This window comes from Mus pahari, chromosome X (genome assembly GCF_900095145.1).
Source record: "Mus pahari chromosome X, PAHARI_EIJ_v1.1, whole genome shotgun sequence".
Lineage (NCBI taxonomy): Eukaryota > Metazoa > Chordata > Mammalia > Rodentia > Muridae > Mus > Mus pahari.
The window spans coordinates 135277860-135283406 of NC_034613.1; the positions used below are offsets into that span (position 1 = coordinate 135277860).

The following is a 5547-nucleotide window of genomic DNA, read 5'->3' on the forward strand; positions in this document are numbered from 1 at the left end:
TGGAGTCAAACTCCCAGGTTCCTCTCTTGCAGGAGAGCTGAGCCATCTGAAGGTGGGGCAATCTGCTTAAAGGAGGAACCCCAGCATCAACTGCCCTTATTGGATCAACTGCTGCAGAACGTCTTTACCTAAGGGATGGCAAGTCCTTGAAGATATCCTAAGCGGCCTCTGCCAAGGGCTTATCCAGGAAGAAGCCATCTGGCTGCTTGCCTTGCGCTACATTTCTAAGAGTTGCTCCATTTCCTCTAGGATTATTGTGAAGTCACTGACTTCGTCCTTACATAAGGTTTGCTGTTCCAGGAACTGGACACTTTCCTCTTCTTTCAGCTTCAACTTCACCTTCAAGGCCTGTAGCTCCTCCATCTGCTTCTTGGCAGTTTCATTGAAAACCTTCAGTTCGTCTTTCAAAGTTTCTAGCAGCAGCATGGAGTCCATGTGATCCGTGGTGGGTTCCTGCTTTGATGTCAGGGTCTCTTGGCCTGGGTTGAGACCTTTGCTCTTCAAAATTGCTAAGCAGTTATCCTGAAACTTCCCCAGTAGCTCCACTTTCTGTGTCAGGTCCTTCAGCTCTCCCTGAGTCTCTGTCAGCTTTTGGTGTAACTACTTGTTGACAGCCTCCAGCAGCTCATTTTTATCCTTTAGTTCCTCCTCCGGTTTTTGCTTATTAAACGGTTTGTAGCTGTTTCTGAGGTTCCTCCTGCTGGCAGTCTCTGCAGCTTTCACCTGTCCATTCTCTCGTCTTGATTTGGTGACTTTTGTAACATCAGGCTCTGGACCTCCTGGATGCAGATGTCTAAGAAAATCAGCTTCTTTGGATTTAACAGGTAGTTTAGAAGTAGCTCGAGTTTGTGTATCTGCCAGCAGGCCGCAGCTTGGCATCGAGTGAGGCTGCACACGGCACACCGTCTTAGCACTGGCCATCGTAGCCCGGTGGCTTGGCTGGACCCCCGGTGCCGGCTGCTCCCATCCTCCGTCCTCTCTGCTTCCTTTCAAATGATGCTCCGCAGCAACTGCCCAGTCCTCTGTAGAGTCTGCCACCGCGCTTTCAAAAGGAAACTTCCGGGGGGCATCTCTTTCTTTAGGTTAGGGGAGTTCTCTTCTATAATTTTGTTGAAGATATTTATGGACCCTTTAAGTTGGGAAACTCCACTCTCTTCTATACCTATTATCCTTAGGTTTGGTCTTGTGTTCTGGATTTCCAGGATGTTTGGGGTTAGGACCTTTATGCTTTTTGTGCTGTCTTTCACTGTTGTGTCAATGTCTTCTATGGGATCTTCTGCACCTGAGATTCTATCTTCTATTTCTTATATTCTGTTGGTAATGCTTGTATCTACGACTCCTGATCTCTTTTCTAGGTTTTCTAACTCCAGGGTTGTCTCCCTTAGTGATTTCTGTATTGTTTCTAGTTCAATTTTTAGATCCTGGATGATTTGTTCCTTCCCTTTGCCTCTTTGATTGTGTTTTCCTGTAACTCTTTAAGGGATTTTTGTGTTTCCTCTTTAAGGGCTTCTAGCTGTTTACCTGTGTTCTCCTGTTTTTCTTTAAGGACATTATTTATGTCCTTCTTAATGTCCTCTATCATCATCATGAGAAGTGATTTTAGATCTGAATCTTGCTTTTCTGGTGTGTTGGGGTATCTAAACCTTGCTATGGTGGGAGAATTGGGTTTTGATGATGCCAAGTAACCTTGGTTTCTATTGTGTATGTTCTTATGCTTGTCTCCCATCATCTGGTAATCTGTAGTGCTACCTGCCATGGCTATGTCTGACTGGAGTCTATTCTTCCTGTGATCCTGGTTATGTCAGAACTCCTCCTAGTCAAGCTGTCTCAGTGATCCTGTGATTCTGGTATCCTGTGATCCTGAGGTCCTGGGTGTGTCCAAGGTCCTGGGAGTCAAGCTGCCTTTTGGACATTGAGATCCTGGTGTGGCCAAGCTCCTGGAATCCTGGGATCCTCTGATCCTGGGTCAGTTAGAGCGCCTGGAAGTAGAGCTGCCTCTGGGTGTTGTAAGACTGGCTGCGGAGTTTTCTGATGGGGGTGTTGGCCCAGATAGACGAGACTGAACCTGTGGCACTGCTCTAATGGACTTCCTGTGTGCCTGGGTCCCACCAGTCCCAGTTACTCCTTGTGTTGGGGACAGATGTTGTATCCTCCTCACCTCTGACCCTCTCAATAGCATTTTTTTAGAACTGATAGACTGAATTAACACTGCATAAGACTCCATAATTTACAGTAAGTAGTGTTCATTCTTGTTGATATTCTCTCTTTATTTGTGTAAGTATGTAGTGGCATATCCTCAGCATTATAGCATCATACAGAGTAATTTCACTGCCTTGAAATCTCCTTATAGTCATATACTCCTTCCTGTTTTTCCAACTACTTATCATTTTACTGTCTTTTAGATTTTGCCTTTTGATGACTCTCATGTAGTTGGAAGCTTCCAATCTACAACCTCTTTAGACTGGTTTCTTTTACTCTTTGCATATATTTGTATTCCCCCACCCCATGTCTTTTCAGGACTTTGATATAGAATGAGCTTGTGTAGAAGACTGATAACTCACAGGCCAAGCCGGAGTTACAGAAAAAGGTTTGCAAAATTATTTATTAGCCCTGCCCTTTCTCTGTTGAACCTAATCTCTTCCTCTCCATCAATACTTCACCTGTTTTCTCATTAGGCAAGAAAATATGTTGGGAATGACTTTAGTTCCACACATAGAGAACACTTGGCTAGTACCACTTTGCCAGTTGTTTTGTGAATGAGCTACAGTGGATCACTTTGACTATTCTTCTATTCAATCTCTGACACCACAGGGAGTAATATTCTGTAAAATTATATTAAAGAAATTCTAAATTAGTCTTGTAGAAATCACCTTTCTCAATTTGAGGATCAATTATTTTATGTTTAGTTTATAAGAACACTTACTGCTGAATTTTGTCACATTACACATCAGTCCATAATTTTTATTCTCATTCTAAAACACAAATCTAAAAAAATCTTTATGATAGTGATCATGGAAACTATTCCATACCAAACAAAGATATTTTATTTTACTTGTTCTTGAGACAATCATATAACATAAATTTAATATTTTTGAGATATAGTCTTGCTATATAGCTCAGGATAACCTGGAGTTTATTATATTATATAGTCTGGCCTTGGTTTATAATCCTATTTCAATTTTTCCAATGCTGATATTTCAGGTATGTGCTATAACAGTTTGTATTACCATATTAAATTAGTAACTGGATGTATTTCCTCTTTGTTAGCTAAAATCTTGTCAGTTATCACTTTTAAAATAATTTTTATACCTTCAACTTTCTCATTGCCTTCATTCCCTAGCAACTAACAATCTGCTTTCTTTCGTAAGAGAGTTGGCTCTTTTAGACTTTAGTATAAATGGAATCGAAGAACTGGTCTTTTACATCTGATTTCATTTAAGTACATGAAATGTTTAAGTTTTATGCATGCCATATATATCAGGTTGTCATTCATTTTATGGACAGAGTATTGTTTACTTTTTCACCAATCATTTCCATTAGGATGATGTGTTATCAGCTTTTCATAACTATAAATAGATTAATGAACTAAACAGTCCAATATCCCCTAAAGAAATAGAAGCAATCATTAATAGCCTCCTAACCAAAAAAGCCCAGGATAAGATGGGTTTAGTGCAGAGTTCTATCAGACCTTCAAAGAAGACCTAATTCCAGTTCTTCTCAAACTATTCCACGAAAAAGAAACAGAAGGTGCTCTATCCAATTCATTCTACAAAGACACAATTACTCTGATACCTAAACCACATAAAGACCCAACAAAACTAGAGAACATCAGACCAATTTCCCTTATGAATATCAATGCAAAAATACTCAATAAAATTCTCGCTAACCAAATCCAAGAACACATCTAAACAATCATCCATCATGAACAAGTAGGTTTCATTCCAGGGATGCAGGGATGGTTTAATATACAGGAATCCATCAACATAATCCACTATATAAATGAACTCAAAGACAAAAACCAAATAATCATATCGTTAGATGCTGAGAAAACATTTGACAAAATCCAGCACCCATTCATGATAAAAGTCTTGGAAAGATCAGAAATTCAAGGTTCATACATAAACATAATAAAAGCAATCTACAGCAAACCAGTAGCCAACATCAAAGTAAATGTAGAGAAGCTGGAAGCAATCCCACTAAAATCAGGTACTACACAAGGCTGCCCACTTTCTCCCTACCTACTCAATATAGTATTCAAAGTCCTAGCCAGAGCAATTAGACAACAAAAGGAGATCAAGGGGATATAAATTGGAAAGGAGGAAGTCAAAATATCATTATTTGCAGATGATATGATAGTATACATAAGTGACCCTAAAAATTCCACCAGAGAACTCCTAAACCTGATAAATGGCTTCATTGCAGGAGCTGGATATAAAATTAACTCAAACAAATCAGCGGCTTTTCTCTACACAAAAGATAAACAGGCTGAGAAAGAAATTAGGGAAACAACACCCTTCACAATAGTAACAGATAATATAAAATACCTTGGTGTGACTCTAACTAAGGAAGTGAAAGATCTGTATGATAAGAACTTCAAGTCTCTGAAGAAAGAAATCAAAGATCTCAGAAGTTGGAAAGATCTCTTATGCTCATGGATTGGCAGGATTAATATAGTAAAGATGTCTATCTTGCCGAAAGCAATCTATAGATTCAATGCAATCCCAATCAAAATTCCAACACAATTCTTCATTGAGTTAGAACGGGCAATTTTCAAATTTATCTGGAATAACAAAAAACCTAGGATAGCAAAAACTCTTCTCAGTGATAAACGAATCTGTGGTGGGATCACCATGACTGATCTAAAGATGTACTACAAAGCAATTGTGATAAAAAAAACTGCATGGTACTGATATAGGAACAGACAGGTAGATCAATGGAATAGAACTGAAGACCCAGAAATGAACCCACACACCTATGGTCACTTGATCTTTGACAAGGGAGCTAAAACCATCCAGTGGAAAAAAGACAGCATTTTGAACAAATGGTTCTGGCACAACTGGCAGTTATCATGTAGAAGAATGTGAATTAATCCATTCTTATCTCCTTGTACTAAGGTCAAGTATAAATGGATCAAGGAACTCCACATAAAACCAGAGACACTGAAACTTAAAGAGGACAATGTGGGGAAAAGCCTCAAAGATATGGGCACAGTGGGAAAATTCCTGAATAGAACAGCAATGGCTTGTGCTGTAAGATCGAGAATTGACAAATGGGACCTCATAAAATTGCAAAGCCTATGTAAGGCAAAAGAGACTGTCAATAAGACCAAAAGACCACAAACAGATTGGGAAAGGTTCTTTACCAATCCTAAATGAGATAGGGAACTAATATCCAATATATATAAAGAACTCAAGAAACTAGACTCCAGAAAATCAAATAACACCATAAAAAAATGTAGGGGAGCAGAGGTGGGGGGTATAGGGAACTTTCGGGATAGCATTTGAAATATAAATAAAGAAAATAATAATAAATAAAAAAGAAAGAAAA

At 39.1% G+C, this 5547-nt stretch overlaps 1 pseudogene; it reads right to left on the reverse strand.

The window, feature by feature from the left end:
* Window positions 1-213: 213 nt before the first annotated feature.
* On the reverse strand, window positions 214-936 carry LOC110314006 (annotated as a pseudogene).
* Window positions 937-5547: the final 4611 nt, after the last annotated feature.